Genomic DNA, 12,771 nt, shown 5'->3' on the forward strand with positions numbered 1-12,771 from the left:
TAGTGTACTTAGTACTTTCACTCGATGAATGCCTCATCATGAGTAAGTAGCCGATGTGAAAGCTACCTGAAAACTATCAGACCTCAAACTCCTATGCCAGGGCATCCTGCCAACACTTCCTCAGGTAGTTAGTTCATCAAAAAACCCTTTAATGAAAACGAGGGTGTGTTGGTAAATGTGTAACAATCAGCTCCCTGCAGATAATGCCTTGATTTGTAGTGTTTTATAATTTCCTTGGTGTAAATACAGTACTCTCCCCTTAACCACAGTTTTGCTTTCTTCAGTTTCAATGACCAGAGGTCAACCCCCATCTGGAAGCAGATGATCCTCCTCCTGATGAATGCGTGGAAAGTCGATAGCAACCTAACGCTACATCACCGTGCCTACATCACTCAACTCAGTTCATCTCATGACATAGGCATTTTATCATCTCACATCATCACAAGAAGGGTGAGTACAGTACAATATTTTGAAAGAGAAACCACATTTACATAACTTTTATTTCAGTCTATCATTATAATTGTGCTATCTTACTATTAGTTATTGTTGTTAATCTCCCACGATGCCTAATTTATAAACTGAACTTTATCCTAGGTGGATGTGTATAGAGAAAAATACAGTATATGGCGGGGTTATGGACATTGGGGGAGGTATGAGCTATGGTGAGTGCTGTAAAGTATGTAAACCTGACGATTCACAGACCTGTACCCCTGGGGCTAATAATACATTATATGTTAATAAAAAAATAAAAAATTGTAAAAAATATATAGTATATGTATGGTTCTATACTATCTGTGGCTTCAGGCACCCACTGCCATGGGGGCGGTGTCTCAGAACATATCCTCCACATAAGAGGGGTTACTGTACTCCCACCATGTGGATTTGTAGCTACCAATGTGATGGCACTGAACATAGAATTAGGAAGAGATGCATGCAGGTGGTTTCCCTGAGCAAGTATAAGGCAGCTCCAGCACACCACTGGTCGACAGGTTCTTTTTTCTCAGCTCCAGAAATAGGAAGGGGGTACTCATTAGTTTGTTTTGCAGAAACCAACTCTTTTTGCCTTCATGGATGCAAATTCTTCTTCATTTGCTTAAAAAAATCAGATTTTTTTTTGATAATTCTTGAACTGAGTCTTCCCAGGAAACCCACATACAACCCTTCCTTGGTGCCTCTCTTCCCCTGATGCAATGACCTGCATAATTTTACGTCTTTTGCTAGTTCTAATGTGTAATTTAGCTGTAAGGTGGCTAATTGAAGCTTGTCTAATTGTGGCTGTGCTGTGCATGTAACATTGAGTAGAGGGGCAGATCGGAATTGATCTGGAAGAAGGGCAAAATTCCCTGATGTCCTGGCAGTGATTACACTGCTATCTCAGAATATTTCACTGATTCATTGAATCAGATATGAGAAAAACAACCTTTTATGGTACCATGATTACCATGTATCTAGTGGAATAATTATCTGAATGAATATGTTAATATCTGCCATATATATTGTTCAGTGCAGAAAAAGTGCATTTTTATGACATTAGAAACTCAGGTTACCATTTTCCATTTGTTGGGACAGGGTATGAACAAAAAGTAACGAATATAGTTTAAGGTGAATAGAGGTTAAAGACAGCCTTGTCTGTTCTCTTCCAGAAAATTAGTGACATATTTCAGAAGGAAGAATTCCTTTGAGGGATGGTGAAATTCAGATGCTGTAAATGTGGAGAAAAAGAATCCTGGGATCATTATATAGATAATGAATATCTGTCATTTAGGCAGCCTTCCTGTTTCTCTCCACCATCTCCATTTGATTCTGCATACGGTAACTCTAAGTGTTGATTCTATATATTCTAGGCTTGGAAATCATCGCTCTCTTAAAAATCAGCTCAACATATTTACCTCTTCCAAGTGCATATTTTTTTCTTGAAAGAGGGTTAAGTTTGCCTCAAAAAGCTTTAACACATATTTCAGAGTCTCAAAACTGGTTATGAATAATAGATATGCACTTCATAGCAAAAATATAGGACCATTTCAAAATGGTATGATTTAGTGTTCATTATTGTCAGATGCATATTTTGCTTTTTAGGGAGATAGAAAGCAGAAGAGAGAATGTGCATGACAGCAAGTGAGCTATTTAAGCATGTAGCTAGAGATACTTAAGAAACTTTAAAACCTTTAGAGTTTAAAAACTTTAAAAATGTCACAGCAGGAATGTATAAATATCTCAAGTAGAAAAACATTTCTTTTGTTAAAAAATACATAGTTTCAGCATTGGTTTATTAATTAGATTTTGTAATATTGACAAAATGCTCTCAGTGTGGGATTTCAGCATCACCTTTTCCCCCCTCATGAAACCCTACTAAAGACTATAAAGACTATAAAAGTGATTCCTTCAAATCTTTGGAAAACTGGAAAATTTCAAACAGAAAACAACTTTCCCCTTCACTCTGTGTAAAGGATGGGATTAACAAGTGATAAATAGGTTTCATCAAAAATCTTAAAGGTCTATAAATTATGAGAATGTATAAAATTCCTTCTGCATTAAACTGCATTTCTGATGATTATCATAAGACGAATTCAGTGGCTGATTGGTAGGCAAAACTATAAGCAAATAAAACTTTGATAAAAAGAAAACATTTTCCCTTTATAACTGCTCTCTCCATGTTAATCATTATGACAAATGGACTCATTATTTGATTCAGATGAACACATTTCCAACATGAGTTCTTATTGACCTTATCCAGTCAAATTTCAGGACGACACAAAGCTTAGTTCTAATGAATATTTATGTCCTGCACAATCTCATGGGGTGACTATGTCATTAGTGAGATCATGTAACTTTCTCCGGCTTCCAGGATAAATGTCAATAAAAGTAACAGCCCCATGAAATTGGAAGGCACATTAACTGCTTTCCTGGAGGAGGCATATGAGAGGTCATCCTGGGAGAGCAGCAGCTCAACAGTGGCCTGCACATAATTCAAAGAAAGTATGAAAGTTTGGACTGCCCTTGTAGGAGAATACATCAATATTTCATTGAAACTAAAGATTGAATCTAATCTATTGTTATAAAGGAAAACCAGAGCAGGAGACAGGGAAGCAGGTGTCTGTGGCCTGGGGAAGAAAGTGGTAATGAACACAAAGGGTGAAGGTCAAGAAGACTGCTAGGCATGACTCTTATTTTCTACCAATTGACACTGCTTTGAACCTAAGCCTCCAATATTCTATCTGAGAAAGGCCAGCTTTATTGCTTTCTCTGCTCCATCTGAACCTGGTTTGCTATAAGCCATACTTCCTTATGAAGCAAAGCGATGACAGTCTTTCAATTCTTCAAGGTCTCAAAGTAGAATTGCCCATTGGAATATGGCCATCTTCATTCCCTCTCAGAAATTTATTTGCTAGGCAGGTGCGTTAGTTTGAGTTCCTGTAAAAGCAGTGCTCAGGATAGGACTTGACCAGGTTTAGGCTAGTGTGTAGAGAAGGCAGAACCAAGAGAGTCAGGGAATGAAACAGAGAGGGGAAAGAGAGGGTATTACTGAGCAGGTTGTCAGTGTGGACCCCCAGGGATCAATTCTTCAAGTGTCCTTCTAGAAGAATGGGACCCTGGGCATGTCCTTTTTTTCTTTCTCTCATTTTCTGAGCACTACCTGCAGGGGCATTAGCTTCCTGGCCAAACAATTTAATATATATTAATGTTCCGACATGACCCTAGTGCAGGCTGGAAGCTGCTGAGATGCTGGAGAGAACTCTCTGGCGGAGAGAACAAGCTCTCATTGTGGGAAATCATCCTTCAGCCAGGAACAGTCGGCAGCCCTTAGAGAACTCAGGCAGGCAGAGGGGCTAAGTTTCAGCCATTCTCATAAAGTTTAAGTATGACTAGATGTAACATTATGTAATTTCTCCACAGCTCTGGTTTTAACTGTCCGGCAAATGATCAAAGTTGTACCCTTTCTACATATTACTTTTCCTTTAATGACTCTGTGACACTTCTCTTTTTTCAATTTTCTCATCTGCATCATGGAAATAATATACAAGTAAGGCTGCCAGGTGAATTATAGGATATCCCTTGAAATTTGAATTTCATATAAACAACAAATATTTTTTTTTAAGTGGGAGATACTTAAACTAAAAAAAGTATTTGTTGTTTATATGAAATTCAAATTTCATTGGATTTTTTAATTTTAATTTGCTAAATCTGACAACTCTAACTATAAACAATCATGCTTTGAACAATAATGATATATAATAATATACAATAATGCTATAAACAATGATATTATAATAGAATTAGTGTTATACACTTAAACTATATTGTTTTCTTTTAGTAGTTCTGTGACACTGGGCCCATTCTTTTTCCATGCTTCATTACAATCTGTAAAATGAAGATAAAAAGTGGGTATTGGGAGTTTATTTGTTAATTTGTATGAAAGTTTTAGCATAATATAAGAGTACAGTGGATACTACGTATTATTATTGAGTATCTGGCTCATAGCCATCATGGAAGCCATTCTACAAAAAATAACTCAGGCTGTGTTTCTAATTTCCAATGTTTTTGAAGGTGTGGATTGGGTTGCTGGAGAGACTATAGTTATAGCTGATAAAAACTTTAGGACAAAGCTATTGAATTCCACCAAAAAAGAGAAGGATTTTGTTAAATGTTTCTTTCTGTTCTCAGTAGAAACAGATCATATCAAGTCAATAGTTCAAATGCATTTGTGCAGATTTTCACTTATTAGTTGAGAAAGTAAGAGTTCAAAAATAGAACTTTTTATCTTATTTGCTTTGCCAAATACACTTATCTGCCTACAAATTAATGATGAATTTATCTTCTAGCTAGATGATCAATTTAATAAAAATGGGTTGGATTTAGTGGCTTTAGTAAAATTAATAGGCAGAGATGAGGAAAAGCAAATTTGCAGCATGGCTTTTGGTTTAAATTTTATTCGAATATGGATTCCTAGGTCAAGGCCCTATAGTATCAATGTTTATAATGTCATACTCAGTTTTTACAGAAAAGTTACTAATTTTCATAATAGTTAATACTTTGATCCAATCTAAAGCACTGCATGTGGTTCTTACACCCAGTGGCATCTGACCTTCTCTTCCTGAGTCATTCTTAACCATGTCACTAGTGTGCTCTTCCTGAATAAGCATCACGCAGAATTTGTGCTGGAGACTTTACACAGTTCTGAAATGCTGAGCAAGGAGTTCCATGGCAGAACTTGGTGACAGCAGGCATAGGTCAGATAGCAGATATGCCCTCCTGGATCGGATGCTGGCTTGAAATTCATTGCACTTAATTCTGCTTTCACTACAAAATTTTGATGCAGAAGAAAATGAAAAACAAGCTAGGCTTTTAGCTCTGATGTATAAAGAGCTTAGGAATCATCATTCTCTTTTTATAAGAAGAAACATATGTACATATTCAAAAGTCAATCAGTTTTCTTGGATATAAAACTGAGATCATAGACTTCAATATGAAAAATGGGGAAAAAAGAATAACTTTATGGTGGAGAAACCCAACAAACACTACCTCAGATCAAGATTCACACTGACAATGTTAAATCACATTGATAGTGTGTGTACCTCTGATATAATGTGATGAGAATGCCACTTTACCTTGTGGCCTTCCTCCCTAAAATCTATAACCTTGGTCTAATCATGACAAAAACATCTGACAAACCTCAAATACCTGACCAGTACTCCTAAAAACTGTCAAGGTCATCAAAACTCAGGAAATTCTAAGAGACTAACCTACTCAAGAGGAACCCAGGGAGCTCTTACTAATATATGAAATATGGCATCCTGACTAGGATCCTAGAATAGAAGAAGGGCTTTAGGGAAATACTGAGAAAATCTAAATAAGGTATGCACTGTAGTTAATAATAATGTAACAGTTCATTAGTTGTGACAGAAGTATTGTACTAACAGATTTTAATAGGGGAAACTGCAATGAGATATATGGTAACTTTATATTACCTCCATGATGTTTTTGTAAATCTTAAATTGCTTTAAAATACAAAAACTTATTTAAAATATTAAAAACAAATGAGGAAGTGAAGCAAATGAAAAAATATACATGAATGAAACTTAGTGGAAAAAAATAAACAGTAGTTTTGGCATCTCAAATGAAACCAATTCCACCAGATACAGATAGAAAATATGCACATATAATACTTAAAAAACAAAAGTAAAGAATAAAAAACAGGAAATAAGGATCACCAAAAAGAAGAGACAGATTTTTTTTAAGTACAGATAATTGCTTTTAGAAAAATAAAATGTGATTACTGAAGTTAAGAACTTTATGCATGCATTTTATAGTATATGAAGCAAAACTGAATGAAGAAATTTTGAATGGGAAGACATAACTCAAGAAGTTTTCTAGACTCCAGATCAGGGAGACAAGAAAATTGAAAATAAGAAGTTGAGGGGCACCTGGGTGTCTCAGTGGGTTAAAGCCTCTGCCTTCGGCTCAGGTCATGATCTCAGGGTCCTGGGATCGAGTCCCACATTGGGCTCTCTGCTCAGCAGGGAGCCTGCTTCCCCCCTCTCTCTGTCTGCCTCTCTACCTACTTGTGATCTCTCTCTCTGTCACATAAAGAAATAAAATAAAAAAAAAAAAAGAAAATAAGAACTTGAGGTAGGGATAAGAGAATGAGTGCAACATAACAACTCCTCTGATTTCCAGAAGCACAGAAGAGACTTAGTGTTTTTTTTTTAATTTTTAAATTTATTTATAAATATATAATGTATTATTAGCCCCAGGGGTACATGTCTGTGAATTGCCAGGGAGACTTAGGGTTTAAAGGAAATATTTAAAGTGTTAATGGCTTACATAAAAATTTTATCAACTTTTAAAGCATTAACTAGATCCTCCCGTTAATGGATATAATCAGTATCAAGCATCGTTTATATTTCTGCTATATCCAACTACAGCTGCCCTGTATCTTTGTGAATATAACATGGATTCTTAAATACTACTGGAACCAGCCAACTTAAAGACATGCAAAAAATGAATGCTTAGCACTTGTGACAATGACGCATCTTTGTGCAAGAACCTATTGCATTCATGCCATCTACCCTTTTAATGAAAGTGTCCTTTCTCTTAAAAGAAGGTGTTAACAGACTTTGGCTAAGTTTAGATCTCTCTGAATAGACTCCATTGGATAGTCAACAATTTCCATTAATAACTAAACAAAATGAGAAATTGCTCCAAAATGTCAATTTAATGGTTCTTGACAGTGAGCAATTCACATGGTGGAAGGGTCAGAAAGATGTTTTCCCTCCTTCTATTTTCAGCATGTAAGACTATTAAAGGGGGCTGCAAGGATACTACTCAATCTGATCTCTTGTCAGGCCCAGTTAAAAGAAGAAACAATTGGGGCACCTGAGAGGCTCAGTCCTTAAGTGTCTGCCTTCAGCTCAGGTCATGATCCCAAGGTCCCATGATCGAACCCCACATGGGGCTCCCTGCTCAGCAGAAAGCCTGCTTCTCCCTCTTCCACTCCTCCTGCTTGTGTGTTCCCTCTCTTGCTATCTCTCTCTGTGTCAAATAAATAAATAAAATCTTTTTTTTTTTTTAAAGAAGAAGCAATTGAAGAATTAAGATCAAAACTTACAAAGAAAGGCTAAAGCAGGGCTGGGGTCAGCCTTAAGCAAAACGGAGATAGAAGATATTATATTAGGGCAAACTGGGAACTTTGTTGTTATGTGCTGTACACCAACCATCCATAGTGTCCAGTTTTCAGGGAGGAATTCCTTTATCTGTGTACTAACACACCTGCATTTGAACAATCACTTTGTATAAAACATTGCCTTTCTCATACTTTCAAGGTGTAATTCTGTCAGTGTCAATTTCAGACAGAACAAATGGAATTGCTACCTAGACTTGCAGGGTCAGCTCAGCTATGCCATTTATACATACTTCTGAAGGCACTCTTTGGAAGGTGAAGAAAGAATTAATGGGAACAGATGCATTTTTTTGTTAAGTGTCCTCATTAAAACAAACAAACAAAAGGAGTACTTTGGGGAATGCTGAAAAATTTTTTTTGAAGGAAAAGCTGACTTAATTATACTACCTGAATATTTCTGATAAGAACTATCTTGTAGGGCACCTGGGTGGCTCAGTGGGTTGAAGCCTCTGCCTTCAGCTCAGGTCATGATCCCAGGATCCTGGGATCAAATCCCGCATTGGACTCTCTGCTCAGCTGGGAGCCTGCTCCCCTCTCTCTCTGCCTGCCTCTCTGCCTACTTGTGATCTCTGTCAAATAAAAAAAATAAAATCTTAAAAAAAAAAAAAGAGCTATCTTGTAAATGGAATGCCCAGGAAGCTAGTATCTTTATAAACATTGCTGAAATTGTTTCCTCACCGACGACACAATGTGAGGTAATGAGTTCAGTGTCTGCTCTTTTTGAAGTCTAAACAAAACCAAAACAGAGACACAGAACAAAAACTGAAAAAAAAAAAAAAAAGAAAAGAAAAACTACAATATGTTTAATCTCTTCAGAGTTCACAAGTCACAAAGGTTTCCACAAATTGTCCAACAGGAAGTTACTGTGAGACTGGACACTTGGGATTTCCATAAAAGGTTTTGGGGAAGCGGTTGTTAAGTTTTAACATGTAGGCTTAAGTTTTAATCATGTAGCTAACTTTTAGCAGTTGATACAACAACGCATAAACATGAAGATACCCCAATTATTCAAAATAGTCTGCATTCTAATTTTTCATTGATAGTTTGAAAGAACATTGCAGCTGAAGGAAAGGCCAGGTTTTATTCATACATCTACTTAATACACATTTATAGAGAATGTGTTTTGTGCCAAGAATTGTGGGCATCAGACTTATAAGGACAATCAAACAAAGGTTAGTGGAACAACTTGGCTCAGTTAGCATAAAGGGTTTGGGTGAGTTGAGGGAGGAGATACCATAGCTGTGACTAAAAGAAGAGCCAAGAGTATCTAACCTAAGGAGAACAGCGGCAGGAGGAGAGAGGACCTTCCAGGCTGTTTGACCTCTAAAGGTCCTTTCTGGCCCTGCACTTCTAAGCACATCAACATAATTAATTCATTTCACTATTCCCCAGAGTCCTACCATTTAATAAGAAAAGTAGGAAAAATTTAAAACAATCAATTAACAGCTAGAGAACTCAAAACCTAAATTAGCAAAAGACTATTAATAGATATATGCCTCATTTAGCTAACTTCTTTGGAGAATAATATATACTGTACAAATGAAATTTCTAATTAAATGAACACTTGAAATATCAGCACTTTAACATTTAAATATATTTATTATGATACAATTTAAAAAATATATAGCTTGATTTCTTGCCTGCTTACATGGAAGGTAACTGAAGGCAGTTCTAGCTTTTGTGGATGTCCCAGGTTCACAATTATGAACTCCTGTCAGTTTCCAGGTAGGAATGCAGCTTTGGCCTTTCTCTCTGTAATAGAACATTATCTCTACCTCTCCTGGGTTAGCTGGCTCTCAAAGCTCTTCTCACAGCCTTTCCAGTTTGCTGCTTCTTATCTGCTGTGGGGCTGTAACACTAGCTAAACCAATCATTTTAAATTTATAATTTTTGGTATTATGTAAAAAGGTCTAACGTTTGGAGGGATGAGCAAGAAAGGAGCACTGACATAGTATTTATTGTGCCAGGCCTTCTGCTTAATACTTGTGTCTTAGTTTGCTCAGGTTGCCATACTGAAATGCCCTGGAATGGGTGTCTTAAACAGCAGAAATCTGTTACTGTTCTGGTGGGTAACAAGTCCCAGGCCAAGGTCCCACAGGTTTGGTTTATGGTGAGAGTTCTCTTTCTGGCTCACCGATGGCTGCCTTCTAGTTGTGTCCTAACATAGTAGAGAGAGAATAGGGTCTCTGACATCTTTTCCTATAAGGACACTAATCCTATTTGATCAAGGTCCCATCCTTATGATCTCATTTAATTAAAAAAAGATTTAAAAAAAAATTGGTGTTTCTTCACTTATTTATTATTTACCTTAATCACCTCTATAAAAGTCCTGTCTCCAAATACAGTCACATTGGCAGTAGGGGCTTCTACATGAATTTTTGGGGAACACAAACACTCAGACCACAGCACCTTCTCATTTTACCTAAGCCTTACGTTAGTCCTGAGATTTAGGCATAATTATCTGCACATTCATGAGGCTCAGGAAGGTGAGGGACTTGCTTATGCCTTAAGAGCTCATATGTGTCGAGGCTAGGAATTCAAGCCAAATGTTCCAATCCCTTGTCTGTCTCTTGCTTTACCATTGACTGTGACCTCCATAAATGATACCAACACTTCAGTTATTCATACCACTAACCTCAGCCTCATTTTGAACTTCTGTCATTTACCACCTTCCTTCTGGATCCAATCCACCCTTATATAAGAAATTTTACTTTCTCTCCATTTTTTTTTCAGGATTTATTTATTTGAGAGAGAGAGAAAGAAAGTGTGAGAGCATGAGTGGGAGGTACAGAAGGAGAGGGAAAGAGAATCTTAAGCAGAACCTGAATTGAGTGTGGAGCCCAAGGTGGGGTTTGATCTCACAATCATGAGATCATGAACTTAGCTGAAACCAAGAGTCAGATGTTTAACCAACTGCACCACCCAGGCACCCCAGAAATTTTACCTTCTAACTCTCTTAAGTCAAACCCATCTTTCCAGATCTATTACTTACCTCTTATTTGTGGGTTATTACAAAAGCATTGCAACTGATCTTGCCACTTGCCATCTTCCAAACTTCTTATTATCCTCATACCTGTAGCCAACCTGATCTTCCTGAAGTGCAAATAATAGAATCACTTCCTCCTAAACACTCCTTGATGAATCCATACCTTTAAAATAAAGGTGAGATCCCTTATTTGGTATGTAAGACTCTTTATGATCTGGCTCTCAAGCTCTACCACTTGGGGACATTTGCACATGCTCCTTCTGCTTTCTGGAAACTCTCTTCCATGTTCTTCATTTAGATAGCTTCCTATCATCCTTTAAACTCATCTTCAATGTCTGTTGTTCTAAAAAGTTTTCCCTAATCTTGGCTAAATTAGACACTTCTCCTCTGTGTTCTTTGATTTCATTATTATAATAATTTCTGTACTATATAGAAACTTAACATTTAACTGACTGACCCATTAAATCATAACATTTTGATGTAGAAACGCTATTTTTATAATACTTGGGTTTTGTTCTCAATCTATGTAATAGAGAAATAGCGCCAAATATTAAAAAAGGAAGAAATGGATTTCTTTTCATAAAAAGATATGGGGAGGTTAGGAAGTCTTAGGGTTATATACCATCTTAACCATCGTCAAGATGTAAACTTCCATATTCTCACTTTGCCTCCTCTTTCCTATGTGGGTGAGCTAGGGCCCATTGGGTGACTACCTGTTTTATAAATGCACATTTATAAATGCCCATTCTATTAGTCATTGTCTATGGCTGCTTTTTTTTTTTTCCATAATGGCAGGATTGAGTTATAATAGAGACCATGTGGCCTACAAAGCATAATACTATTGATTGGCTTCCTTTTTTAGTATCTTAGAGAATGGTTTTATTGGCCTTCATGCCTCTTCATATTCCAACATGACAGCTATTACTCCAGCTACTTCTTTTCTATAATTGAAAGCGGGAAGAAGGAAATGGAGAAATGCATGGCCTCTCCCTTTTTCAAACATTTCTCAGAAGTTCCTCATCACAGTCCCTTATATCTCATTGGCCAGAATTCGGTAACATGGCCATCCCAAGCAGCAAGGGAGTCAGGGAAATGTGGTCTTCTTTTTAATGGCAGCATTGCATTCATTAAATTTTGGTTAGGAGGAAGCATTGGAAGGATGGTATAGTAAGTAACTACAGTCTCTGCTATAATCTCAATAAACATTTTTCATCAGCATCAAGTACCTAGTTAAGTACTCAATACATTTGTGAGGAATAGAATTGTTTGTAAAGTGTTGAGTGATGAATATTGTTTCCGGTGTTCAAGTCAGTGAATTCTGGTTTATGCTACAGAGAACCAAATTGCCAAAAAGGTCACCTCTAGTTAAGTATATTGTGGCAGCCCTGAAAAAAGTTTTAGTAACTTTAGGGTTTTAGTTTGTCATTTTATGTACTGCTTTTTTTTTTTTTTTTTGCTAGTGGCTTATTTAAAACTGGGACTCCTGGGTGGCACAGTCAGTTAAGCATCTGACTCTTGGTTTCAGCTCAGGTCATGATCTCAGGGTCATGAGATAGAGCCCCGGTATGCAGTATGCTTGGGATTCTTTCTTCCTCTCCTTCTGCCCCTCCTGCTCATGCTCTCTTTCAAAATGAATAAATAAATCTTTAAAATCATAGATTTCAGCCAATAGTCTAAAATTTAATGATAAAAAATTTAATGTAATTACTTATTTGCTTCAAAGGAAAGCTCTCTTCCTTTCTCCTTGAAGTAGATAATGCAGGTTGAAGTTAGGAAAGTTATCAAATATTTCTGGTTTAGACACACAGAAATAAGAGAAAGAACTAGCTAATGATTGTTTTCTTTAATCCATAGTGGAAGCAAAATTGCTGAAGAGTAGGAAGATCTCTCACTGTTGTATGTCCTGTGGTTCTAGAGTCTTCACTGTTCCTCTGATGCTTTCTGTAGATGTTCAAGGTGACTTTGGTCTTAAACTCCAGCAGTGTGATGGTCAGCAATCAGCTCTCACAGATGAGACATGAAACTGTGGGTTGTGAGTAAGGCTGTAATCTCACAGACATCTCCAACCCTTTTATTTTTATGTCCCCTTTTCATTCATCCATCCTCC

Source organism: Lontra canadensis, unplaced genomic scaffold, assembly GCF_010015895.1.
Source record: "Lontra canadensis isolate GAN:19392208 unplaced genomic scaffold, GSC_riverotter_1.0 scaffold1, whole genome shotgun sequence".
NCBI lineage: Eukaryota > Metazoa > Chordata > Mammalia > Carnivora > Mustelidae > Lontra > Lontra canadensis.